At 44.5% G+C, this 13317-nt stretch overlaps 1 long non-coding RNA gene across 7 annotated transcripts in view; it reads left to right on the top strand.

Moving 5' to 3' along the window:
• Window positions 1-13317, top strand: part of LOC112547560 (uncharacterized) — a 72562-nt gene that overhangs the window by 18239 nt on the left and 41006 nt on the right. The window contains exon 2 of one of the 7 annotated variants that reach the window (XR_012898400.2): window positions 3585-3667. The exons of the other annotated variants lie outside the window; for them this stretch is intronic. This is a non-coding gene — a long non-coding RNA (uncharacterized LOC112547560). The remainder of the gene's footprint in view (window positions 1-3584; window positions 3668-13317) is intronic. 7 annotated transcript variants of the gene reach the window in all.

The following is a 13317-nucleotide window of genomic DNA, read 5'->3' as shown; positions in this document are numbered from 1 at the left end:
AGTTGATTATTCAGTAATTCCCCAGAAAAAATTCTGAAGCGTATTCAGGTGATAAACACCATCTGTGTAGGGGAGAAAAATCTGTGGCTGTTTTTTGGTTATGTCTTGTGTCTATGCATGTGCACGTGTAATTTGCACCTCCTTCTTCCAGACAGAGTGAATCTGCTCCATAGTCTGAAATCAAAGTCTTTGTGTCCAAAATCAAGAGATTTTGTGATTTTGCAAAGGGCTAAAGTGTCTAATGCTTTATTTCCAGATCTTTCTTTGGGTCAGCAAAGAATGGCAATTTGCTAGCTGTGCCCGTCAGCTCTTCTCTGCTTCTGAATTACCTTCTTTTGTGCAGTAACATGTTTCACTTGAAAACTTTCTGCACCATGTGTTGCTTTGGCTCATTGTAAGAATTTGCATGATCCTGTAGATAGCATTACACATCAATACTGATCTCATAATTGATAAGGTTCTTTTTCCGGACATCTTTATATTGCCTGCTTTATCTGCCTCTTGACTTTCACACTTCTCCAGACAGAACATGTCTGGTCCAGCAAACTGTGTTTAATATGCATTGTTTCAGTGTGAGTTGTGTAATCTCTCTGCCAAGCATAATTATTTGAGATTTTATCTGACATGCATAACAAACTGAAGATGCCATGGATGAAATTTTCCAGAGTCTTGACATGTCAATGGCAACTTCTATGCTTCATTGTCAGATAGTAAGGTAGAAATTTGGAGCCCCATTCACTGTTGTCTTGCACCTTGTGTAGTAATTCACACCTGTTCAAGGATAGTGTAAAAATGAATATCCTGAACTGGTAGCATTTGCACAGACTCTAATGACAATAGAAGAATCAAATCAGTGGAGAGGGATTCCAAATTTTTGGGTTGCAATCAACTTTCTATAGAACTGTACATGTCTTTCTAATGCGATAAATGATTTTACAATTTAAATGTCTTCAAGGACATTTTCTTCCAAGGTAACACTACTGGGGACCACTGCAAATTATTTGGCTACATATGTTCATCTGATTTTCCAAATATTAGGGCAACCATTCTAATTTTTCCTTGAAAAGTTTGTGTGTCTTCACTGACTTACGTGACATTCATAATTTTAGATGATGCCTTCATGCTACTGTTTAGGGAATTGTTTGCATCAGTAATTCGGGGAAGGTGGATTCTCCAAACTGAAATGACACATTATTTTTTTGCCTGTGTGGTTAAGCTCTCTTTGAACAGGTACATATAGTTTTACCTTATCAAAGTTCAAAAAAAGTGTGGCGATAATATTTTTATCTCAAAATTTTCCATGTTATGAACCAGTTATGTTAGTACTTTTGATGCAATAATTTTGCTATCGCTATGCTCTAATTATTAGGCTGTCTCAATCTTAACATTTGGCAGTATGTTGCAAAAAATTCAGAGTATGCCATGGTGAGGAGTGGGGCTGTAAAGAATTAACTGGCTACTGGGTGCCTTACTGGCATGCTGGAGCAGTCCCCCACTGTGGGTTCACAGTTAATCAGTTAAACATTCCATTTAACTGGTTAACTTTTTAAGTAGGATTTTACATACCTAGTGAAGAGTGGATTTTTTATTTAATGAATTTGAGGTCATTACATAACCCACAAATTGTAGAAATTAATAGAGCCATGACAAAGTTGCCTTCAGTAGGATAATTTATGTCATGGGCAGCAGGTGAAGGTAGGGCTGGGGGAGGCAAGCCCCTAACCCCAACTCTACTCCTTCTGCCCAGGCCCTGCCCCCATGGGTGCAAAGTCGCCTCCTGTCTGAAGCACCATGGCGGGGGGGTGCACTGCTCCAGCCCCAGAGCAAGGGAAGGGCCGGTGCTTGGGGGCAGCAACACTCCACCCCCCAGGACACTTAGGGTATGTCTAGATTGCATCCTACTGTCGGCAGAGGGATGCAGATTAGGCAGGTCAATGTTGCAAATGAGGCAGGGATTTAAATATCCCGTGCTTAATTTGCATAAAAATGGCCACCGCGTTTTGCTGGTCCAGCACTTTGTTGGCAAAAAGCGGCCGTCTAGAGGCAGATCTGTCAAGAAAGAAAGCCTTTTCGACAGATCCCTTAGGTTTACAGGATCTGTCAAAAAAGGCTTTCTTTCTCAAAATAACATAGTCCACGTCTACAAACAAGCAGTTATTTCAACATAATGTCAAAATAATGTCGAGCTGGAGGACTTCTTACTCCGACTCCTGTAACCCTCATTTCACAAGGAGCAAGGGAAGTCGAAGGAAGAATGTTCTAACTCAGACTTCCTGCTGTATAGACAGGGCCAAAAGCCGAATTAAGCTATTTCGACTTCAACTATACAATTGACGTAGCTCAAGTTGCGTAGCTTAATTCAACTTTTTCCCTGCTGTGTAGATGTACCCTTGGTGTCAACAATGTTACTGAGCATGCTCAGTACAGGCCAATCAGCAAATCGAGGATAGGGGGAGTGACATTTCATGCCTTCCCATCCCCACCCATTGCCTCTGCTGACACTTTATAATTAAAAAAAAATCACAAAACCATTATGCTCACTTGCGAGGTATATATATAGGTATATAATACATGTGTAGCTTCAGATGGATGAAACTAACCTCTTCAGTTTCCTCTGTATTGGTTTTGTGTGTGAAATAATGAGCTTCATTGCACCTGGCTGTATTTTTGTTCTTTTAATAGGTAGTGCATGTAACAATAAGGAACAAGTACCAGCATTGTCCTGTGCACATTTCCTCCCATGCTTCGGTTTGCACCTGCTGCTGCTCCAGTTCTAGGCCTGTGTCTGAGATAGATTGCCAGTCATGACAGATTGTGCCGTCACTGGCGTGGTTCTGTGATGTAGATAAATGTCAGCTGGGGAGTAGGTCAAATGCATCAAACGTGCAATTAAAATGGTTTAATGTAAGTAAAGAGCACTGGCACAACGTCATGGGTGAGTGCTGTTCGAAAGTGCAGCCATCAGGCACTTTCAGTGGCCAAGAAGCGGGAGGGACAGGGATAGGCCACAGACAAGGCTGAGAGAGTAACTGAAGGATGCACTCTGTGCTTATATGAAGAGATCAGTGCGTGTGTGCTGTGGAGGGGGAGATCTTTGCATAAATGCTGTGTACATGGAAAATATTATTAAACATTGGGAGACTGCCAGCTGCAGAACTCTCTTGTGACTGCTGTGGTAATTGGAACCCCTTGCTGTCTGCCTCACCTTATCTGCAACAATAGCCACGAACAAACTGAGTGTGCCTAAAACTGGGGTTCTAGATGGAAGCAGGTTCAAAAGACCATGCTTGGGGCTGAGAGCAATCCCCCAGGGAGAAGCCCTAAGTCCGTGGGAAGGGGAATTCTATCAGCATGCTGTCTCTAGATGCACCTTAAGGGTGTCCAGCCCTGGTATCAAATTCTGGTCTGATGGTATAATGTAAATGTGAAACTCCATCTCCCCTTTCCCTTCCCCACACACAAACAAACACTGTTAGTAACCGAAGAGAAGGGGAAGCAAGGTGGATGAGCTATTATCTTTTTCGGGATTAACGTCTGTCTGTGAGAGAGAGACAAACTTTTGAGCTGACAGAGTTTTTCCTCAGGCCACGAAGGAGGTGGCTTCATGCTGGCCACGAGGAAGGATTCTGGCAATTGCCCAGCATTTGGACCCTCACAAAATGTTCAGGTGGGTGCTAGCTGCCACTTAGCATTTGTAAAGGACTTTCCATCCATACCTCTTGCAGCACTTTGCAAAGGCGAGTTAAGCACCATTATCCCCGTTTTGTGGAGCAGGGAAACTGAAGCAAGGTAAGGTGACTCACTTGAAGACGCAGGGAGTCAGAGTCAGAGGCAGAGCTAGGAAATGGAGCTCTGGGCTGTTTTCTCTAGCTGGTGAGTCCAAACTACTGGAGCATCCTGAAACAGGTACAGAGCTGAGAGTGTGGGGATCACGTTGGAGAGAAACTGGTGGTGATGGAGACAGTTAACTCTGTGAAAGGGGCTCAAAAGAAAATGTAAAGGTCAACCCTGAATGCACAGCCCTCGTCCCCCATAAATTGTATCAAAAGTCAGACACCAACTTGTGCGAGGCTTTTAGGCCACTTGCAAACTACCTTAAAAATCCCGACTGCCCTACTGTAACCAGGTCATTTCCTCTAGCTGTAACTGTATTGTAGATGGGCCCTTATGCTCAGCATGGTCAGAGCTAGCTGTGTCTTGGAGTTTAGCCTAGACCATTTACACACCACTCTGACATTTGCTTCCAACGGCACTGTGCAGTTTGCATGTGTTCCTCTGCCTCTGCGTTGGTGAAGACAGAGCACCTCAGATAATTTGGCTTCATCTAAATACTAATAAAATCTAGGGGCGGATAGAGGGACTAGAAATGGGAAAAGCCTACATTCCAGGTAATTAAGCTGTAAGGCCCTCTAGGGATGGGCTGTCATCAAGTCATCTGATGTGTGATGAAGACCAAAGCAGAGCCAGATGCTTTGTCTCTCAATCCCCTCCTCCGCTCCCCAGAATATTCTTATTCTCCTAGCAAGTCTGTGTTATGGAAGGTGTGTGTGGGGGGGGAGCTGATAAAAAAAATCCTAAAAGATAAATCTTGTAATGCAGAGCACTGAACAGCTGGTAGTTTAAGGCACCCAACAGCAGTTTAGTGATTAACTTACCTCTTTAAAATGCTGAACGATGCAATACAATAAAATATGACTTGTACGCTGTATCGTCTCTTTCACACCGCCTGTCGCACTGGGCTCTCTCGGGTGAAAAGCGACGACACAGAGTTAAAGAATAAGTAATAGCAGAAGGAGCGAGGAACTGAGAGATGGGCAAGGGACCAAAATATCAGCTGCTCAGGAGTGCTCTGCCATCCATTTCATTTTATTGAAAGGAAATAGCCTTCGTATTTCCCCTGATTTTTATGTATTGATGCTTTTGCCTTGTGTGCCCTTTCCCTCGCCTTCCATCTCACATGAGCATCTGTCTTCAGCTGCTGTCAGTGACACTCCCTGGTGGTATTAATGCGCTGCTTATAGTGCTACAGGCTATCTTACTCGGGGGGGGGGGGGCTGTCAGTTCCCTCTGTCTGTCAATTCCTTTGTCTGTCTGTCTGTCTCTCTCTTTCTCACAGTACCATCACCAAAGGGTATGCTGCTGCCCCAGTGTCCTGTTGCTTGAAATAGCAAAATCCAGCACCCTGTTGGACACCTCTGGAGATGCTGACAAATGGAGTTCAGACCTCTTCTTCTCCTTCTCCTGACAATCAGGGAGTGAGGGGCTAGTGTACAGTGTGCTGCTTTCCTCTCACTCCAGGCTGCCCAGGATAGGGGCAGAGGAGGTCCACCAGGGGTGCGTCTACACTGCACCATTATTCCAGAATAACGGCCGTTATTCCGGAAAAACAATACTAGCATCCACACAGCAATTGTGTGATTTCGAAATAAAATTGTAATAACGGCGGGCTTTTTCCGACGGTGGTAAACCTCTTTCCATGAAGAATAAGGCCTCTTCCAGAAAAGCTCTTTTGGAAGAGGGTGTGTGTGGACGCTCCACTGCTGCTATGTCGAAATAGCTCCTCCCCAAGGCCATTCTGAGTTATTCCTCCCAAGCGCCTCCTGGGGCTCTAAATCGAGGTAGCACATCCACATTAGGGGAGCCTGCCTTGGATTAATTTGGAGGCTTCCCTGTAGTGTGGACACTCTATTTCGAAGTAAGCTATTCCAGAAGATAACTTCCAGAATAGCTTCTTCTAAAATAAGCTTGCAGTGGAGACGTACCCAAGCTCTGCATTTTACCCTTGCTCCCTGACAGTCAGGGGAAGCCAAGAGGGAAAAGTGCAGCAGTGACGCAGTATGTGTGATTGCAGCCCTTCCTCCCTTCCCCCCTCCCCCGCATCCTCCAGAAATGGTGCCTGGGAGAAGGGGGCTCGGAATTGGGCAGTCCTGGACGGAGCAGACATGCCCCCAGCCAATCCCGTTAGCCTGCCTGACTGCTGCTTAGTCCAGCCACCTGCAGGAAGCCCTGGGAACCAGGTTGGGAGCATGCCATCCCTCCCACAGCAGCTGAGTGCCCAGCCAGCCGGCTGCTTCTCAAAGCAGTGCACTGGGATACACTGGCTTACTTTCACCTCTAGCTAGCACTGCAGTGTTCCCTGTAAGCAGTGCACTTGGTTCCAATGCTGCCCAGCTGATTAGCAGAGTGCCCACAGCGAGATTTGTGTTTCTGCTGGTGGTGCGCATTCACACATGCCTTGGTGTACATAAAAAATTCATTCTGCACATGGATGGAAAAGATAAGAGAGAACACCGGTTAGCAGATAGCTGCTCAAGCAGCTTTTATTTCATTTAGCATTTCAGGGCTGCTTCTTTTTTTCAGACAGTGGCATTGTTTATTTCCCCTGGTTCTTTGACTTTGGAATTTTCTCTTGCAAAGAGTAAAATGTGGCAATAAGCTGGAGGAGAGAGACAGGGGGAATGCCATTTTTAAAGTAATCCAAGAAAAGTCCTGACATGTCTCATAGGAAGGAAAATGTCCTGATAAACAGTGGTCTGAACACCCCAGGAGCTGTACAGTGGTCACAGCATTAAAGTGTATAAATCGCAAGTTCCACTGACGTCAGTGGAATTACTCAGTTCCTTACCTGTAAAATGGGGATTTACAGCCTCATGAAATCAGGATCTGGCCCTGAGACTTATTTGCAAAGAGATTCCATTAAGTTACCATCATCGCATGGAATTTTCCGGAACCCCGTGTGTTCAGCCTAAAATTCTTGACAAGTCTCACCTGCCTTCTGTCCCCCCGAGAAAGTATTTGATACTCCAGCTAGCGTTTGAAAAGGTATCTTGTGCTTTTCAAAAGCTGATTGGGGCTGCATTTCCCCCCCAACCATCTTTAGTATGGATCTAATTCTGACAATATTGTGGTGCAGTGAAATCACATTAGGTAATTTAAGGAGACTGACAACCCCTTCAAGCATGATAAACTTTTAATTGCTTCCCCCAGAGCTCTAATGAATCTGCATAGACTGAGTGTAATGGAGAGCTTTTATATCTGGTGAGGTTCTGATCTTAGCTGCTCAGTTTGCCATCATGACCAGGTGTTAGCTGGGGAATGACATGGTTGAGTCTCATGAAACAGGTGCATTTTTTGCCCTCTAGCTAGAAGAAAGACAGTGGTGTATGGGATGAGAGAAAAAGAGCACAAAAGATTCTAGTCTGGAATGTCTTTGGGATTCTTTTGCCCTTGTAAAAACTCCCTTGTAGTGTATTCAGTAGTAATAATCCAAAACATGGCTATAACATTATAGGGCACGTCTACACAGCAGGGCTAGGGTCGAATTAAGCTACGTCAATTGTGTAGCTGAAGTCAGAATAGCTTAATTCAGCTTTTGGTGCTGTCTATGCAGCAGGAAGCAGAAGAACACTCTTCCTTCGACTTCCCTTACTCCTCATGAAATGAGGCTTACAGGAGTCAGAGTAAGAAGTCCTCCAGCTTGACATTATTTCGAAATAATGGCTTGCTGTGTAGACACGCTCTTTGTTATTTCGGAATAGCATCAGTTAGTAGTAGTGAGCTGCATTGTTTTGGACTGCTACTCTCAGCAAACTACGGCAAGCATTTGTACAAGGACAAACAGATTAAATGTATTTGTTTTGTTTTTCAATTACAGACACCGTTTCATAAATCCTATTCACAAGTAGCAAAATTCAGATCCAGATCTTGAAAATCCCCAAAGTCCAGGGGTATCTGGTTGCCCTGTCTGTTGGTTAACATACAAGGAAAGCATTTCATCTTTTCAGGAAGACTATTGAATCCTGAAAACTCTGATTTATTGCAAAACTTAAATACATTCTTTATCATGTGCATATGTGTGGCAGATTGAGAGGTTGCCGCAAAGGTGGGACATTTTAACGATTGGGTTGGCACAAAACAGTGCTTATCTCTTTAAGAAATGGAAATGAAGTCTAATTAGCATATCCTGGTAGCAATTAGCATATAAATCCCATTCTGGGACTTCGACAAAGGGAAAGGACCAAGCAGCAACCAAACAGGGTTTTGTCAGACAAAAGTAGCTATCATAGAACAATCATAAAATATCTAAACTGTTAGTGGCTCTGACCCTTAATGTTAATATTGCATAGCCACACTAATATCTAACTGATTTGTTTCTTGCTCACTCACCAATAAAACAAATCATGGTACAAATGTAATCTGTCTGATGTATATTGTTATGCTAGAGAAAGCAACATTTGGCAGATTTTATGTAAATATTAGTTTAAAAGGTGAACATTCTTAAACTGACTTTGGAGAATGATTTTTGCTAATGCTTGATGAGTTACCAAAGTAGAATGTGTTTGAATAAGAACAGCCATGCTTTCATTTAAAAACAAAAAGAAAATTATGGAGACATTTCTTGAACATTACAGTACACTTTTTGTTAGTTCAGAATGATATGCAAAAACTTAGCATTCAATATTGCTAGCCACAAAAAATTCAAAATCCATTAATCTTGGGCTCCTCAAAATTGACACTGGCTTACAACATTTGTTCTTTTTTTTTTTTAGGGATTTATTTTATTTTATTTTATTTGGATTTCTGGTTCTTGGGCCCTTAGAAATCACCTTTTCAAGATTTTTCTCCACAACCAGAAGGACTAGAAACTTTTTTTTAATGAAAACTAATATTATGTGCTGAAATGATTCCAAGAGCTTGGACTTCAAGAAAAAACAATAAGTATCACTAGATTTGCAATAAAATTGTGAGTGTTTGCAACATGGACTACCACTTCTTAGAAAACTTAGCTTTGGATTTTTACACACCTCTAATATTTACCTTAAAAAACCCACCCTACTGTTCTGTCTCAGAAATATAGTTCGTCCAAATGTGGTAGGTTTGAGAGAGGAATGTCAGGAGCTCCCTACAAGTGTGGAGGTGGGGGGAGGAGTTCTAGGAACCAAGGTGTGGCCCCACATACCCTCTTCTCCCCTTTTCCAAGAGGTCCCACCCTCATGCTGTCTCTTCCCCTTGAGGCCCAGCTCCTTACTTGCTCCTCTCCACCCCCTTCCTGTACATCTCCCCCCCCCCCCCCCCCCCACCCACACACACACTCACTCTTAAGGTAGATAAAAAGTGGGAAGTCTAAATGGTGTGTTTATTAGATTACATTCCAAAGTAACATAGGAACATCAGACTGGCCATGCTAGGTCAAACAAAAGATCCATCTAGCCCAGTATCCTGTCTTCTGTCAGTGGCCAATGCCAGGTGCCCAGAGAGAGTGAAAAGAACAGGGAATCATCAAGCAATCCCTCTCCCGCCACGCATTCCCAGCCTCTGAAAGAGGCTAGGGACACCATTCCTACCCATCCTGGCTAATAGCCATTGATGGACCTAACCGCCATGAATTTATCTAGTTCTATCTTGAACCCTGTTAAAGTCATGGTCTTCACGACCTCCTCTGGCAAGGAGTTCCTCAGGCCAACCGTACACTGTGTGAAGGAAAGCTTCCCTTTATTTGTTTTAATCCTGCTACCTATTAATTTCATTTGGTGACCCCCTAGTTCTTACGTTATGGGAACAAGTAAATAACTTTTCCTTATTCACTTTTTGCACACCAGTCATGATTTTATAGACCTCTACCATATCCCTCCTTAGCCTCCTCTTTTCTAATCTAAAAAGTCCCAGTCTTTTTAATCTCTCCTTATATGGGACCCATTCCAAACCCCTAATCATTTTTGTTGCCCTTTTCTGAATCTTTTCCAATGCCAATATAGAGGCAGTCCCCGAGTTACGTGGATCCGACTTATGTCGGATCCGCAGTTACGAACGGGGCTTTTCTCGCCCCGGAGGACGGGAGTGGCGGGACGCCCAGATGCGCCGCGGTCCGCCGCCCCCATCCTCCGGGGCAAGAAAAGCTGCTCCCCGTCTCCCTGCAGACCAGGCGGGCTTGGGCTGTCCCGCTGCGGGCCAGCAGACCAGGGAGATGGGGAGCAAAGCCTCGGAGCACGCCAGCAGTGGGACAGCCACGGCGCGCCTGGACTGTCCCGCTGCCCGCGTGCTCTGCAGCTTTGCTCCACGTCTCCCAGGTCAGCAGACCAGGGAGATGGAGCAAAGCCGTGGAGGACTTGGGCGGTCCCGCCACCCCCGTCTCCCTGGTCTGCTGGGGGGGGGGGGGTGCAGCTAGTGCCCCCCCCCCCAGCAGACCAGGCTTTTCTTGCCTACCCCTGGGGTAGAGCAGCTGGGGGCTGCCGGGTTGGTCCCGCAGTGCCGCTCCGGACCAACCCGGCAGCACCCCAGCTGCTCTGCCCCAGGTGTCCTGATTCAGCCACTGCTGGTCAGTTTCAGCAGCGGCTGAATCAGGACGCCTGGGGCAGAGCAGCTGGGGTGCTGCTGGGTTGCTCCAGTAGCGCCGAGGAGCCACGCTACTGGAGCAACCCAGCAGCACCCCAGCTGCTCTGCCCCAGGCGTCCCCAAGTCAGCCCCAGAGTTGCTCTGCCCCAGGCTTCCTGGAATCAGCCGCAGATCAGTTTCAGCAGCAGCTGACTTGGGGACGCCTGGGTTTCTTAAGTTGAATCTGTATGTAAGTCAGAACTGGCGTCCAGATTCAGCCGCGGTTGAAACTGATCAGTTTCAGCAGCGGCTGACGCCAGTTCCGACTTACATGCAGATTCAACTTAAGAACAAACCTACAGTCCCTATCTTGTACGTAACCCGGGGACTGCCTGTATATGTTTTTTGAGATGAGGTGACCACATCTATACGCAGTTATCGAACTGTGGGCGTAACATGGTTTTATATAGCGGCAATAAGATGTCCTCTGTCTTATGCTCTATCCCTTTTTTAATGATTCCTAACATTCTGTTTGCTTTTTTGATTGCCACTGCACTGGTAGCTTTAATCCAATGAAGTACTGTGTCTCAGGGTGGTAGAATAATTGTGGGTATTGACCAGACATTAACAAATAAGGTAAACATAAGATTAAAAACTCCTTTACTGTTGCTGGTGTAGACCAACCAATTCTCCCAGTTTAGAGTAGGATTTGGAACAACTTTCTACATTTTATCTATTTGCATGTTCAGAGCATGGTGAATCTCTCTGAGATGTTGACTGTGCTGCCTGATGAGCCCAATTTACATATTCTCAATTTAATCTAAAGTAGGTGCTAATTGATTACTGCTGAATGTCAGCACGCTCTGATTATCTGTTCAAGATGCTCTAGGAAAAAAAACCTGAGCTGCATGTGAGAAAGGGATTTTGCATTCTGCATGCAGAGAACAGAATATTTACACCTCCCCCCACGCCAGTATTATATAAAGGTTTTAATTAGGTAGGCCTGAGGTTCTTGCCTGAGTACTGCTTCTTCCTGTCTTTCCAAGGCAATGGAGTCTGGCTCTGGGCTGGTCTAGCAGAGATCATGGGACACATTCTTTTCGTATGTAACTGATTTGGCATTACATCAGGGATGGGTTTGCCTCTCCCATCACCATTATACTTTGATCCTGAGGATTTCCCCAGCAGTCCCTGAGTTGACTTTTAAGGCTTGGGGTATCTGTAGTAAAGGCACTGGCCTGAGAGAGCAGGGTTTATTTCCCCACAGATTTGGGATCCTGTGTAGGTCTGTGAAGAGGCCACTGGAGTAGGACGAGTTGGGACACTTCAATTTCAGTCCTAGCTTTGCCACTGACCAGCTGTTTAACCATGGGCAAGTCACTTTACCTCTCACTCTTTGTCTCTTCTAATTAACTTATAATTCTTTGGGGCGGAGACTGTATTTTACTATATGATTGTACAGTGTTTTTTGCAATGAGGCCCTGATTTCAGTTGGCACTATACTGGGGCTATTGTAATACAAATAAGAAAACCTTTCTATTCAGAAACTACGTTAGGGTATGTCTACACTTGCAGCCTAATTCAAACTAGGGCTGCAAATGTAGGCATTTGGAATTCCAAATCAAGCCCAGGATTTAAATATCCTGCGCTTGATTTGCATCTTGTGAAATGAGGAGTAATGGTAGTTCAAATTAGGATCTTTACAGTGTTCGGACTAAGGGGGATTTAAAAACGGCGGTGCCCGGGAACATGCAAATGAAGCCTGGGATATTTAAATCCCGGGCTTCATTTGCAACTCCGCTTCCCCTAATTATCCTACCTAGCTCGAACTAACGAGCTAGTGTAGACCTACCCTTAGAGATTAGCAAAACTACATTAGAGATTGGGTCATGGTTCTGCTTCTTCTTCATGAGTTTGAGTGAGTGAAAAGTGGGTTTTACTCCTGAAAGCTCATGATACTATATATTATTTGTGGTAGTTTCTAAGGTGCCACAGGACTACTTGTTTTTAAAGTAACAGAGTAATATAGCTACCCCTCTGAGACTTTCTATTCAGGTCATAACAAGTTTGACCATTGTGGGGCCCCTTTCTCCCCATCTCATGCACCGTACAGATGTTTTGGACTAATTTTCTTTTGCTCTGGTTATGTTTATTAGCTGGTTTCGCTGGGCTCTTAGCCCAGCTTTAATTTGTTTACAATTGTTACAGCATGCTAGCATACCTGAAGTTGAGCACTCTAGACATTATTTAAATTTAAGCCCTATGCTGTATGATGAATAAATCACCACCAGCACTACCAAAAATAAACAAAGCTAAGCCAGGGATTGCAGGGAAATGCTCTCTCATTATTCTGTCTTGTGGTTGGCTATGGTTAAACATCACATTTCTGCTTCTTTGGGTCATGGTAGGATTAATCCCCCACATTGTGGTAAAGCCATTTTCTTTTCTGGGTCTCACTTGGCATGCAGAGCTATTTTGCTGTAGAAGGAACTTTTGATTGACGTTCCATCATGCAAAAGACTTCATAATATTTCCTCTCCCAATGCGGTTTGCACCAGCATCCTGCCCTCCAGCTTTTCCAATTCAGCACGCTGTATAAATCTGGGAGGCGGCAGAGGGGACAGTGGGCTGGATGTGGAGACCGCGGTTCAACTAGTATTGTGCAGAAATAGCTGATTTTTCTTTTGGGCAGCTAATAGTGTAGATCCCCACTACATTTTCCAGGTCCTGTTACATGTCTCCGACAGAAAGCATTTGGTAGTTGGGTCCAGGAATTAGACCCTATAGGGTGAAAATTATTAAAGAGATTCATCTTATGACAAAATGCTGGCTTCCTAGAAATCCCCTGACCTGCTTACTTAATGCTCCAGTAAAGGAGATACATTTTAATCAGGACGTCCATTTAATTTCTTTTTATTGTTAGCAGCTACACATTGCATTGCCCATTATTGGAAATATGTGACCCATCCTCCTGTGTTATTGTGGTGTAGTAAAATATTGACTATC

The sequence above is a fragment of the Pelodiscus sinensis genome, chromosome 1 (assembly GCF_052426305.1).
Source record: "Pelodiscus sinensis isolate ZL-2025 chromosome 1, ASM5242630v1, whole genome shotgun sequence".
In the NCBI taxonomy this organism is placed as follows: Eukaryota; Metazoa; Chordata; order Testudines; family Trionychidae; genus Pelodiscus; species Pelodiscus sinensis.
The sequence above is the reverse complement of the archived record's forward strand: the minus strand, read 5'-3'. Positions and strand labels throughout refer to the sequence as shown.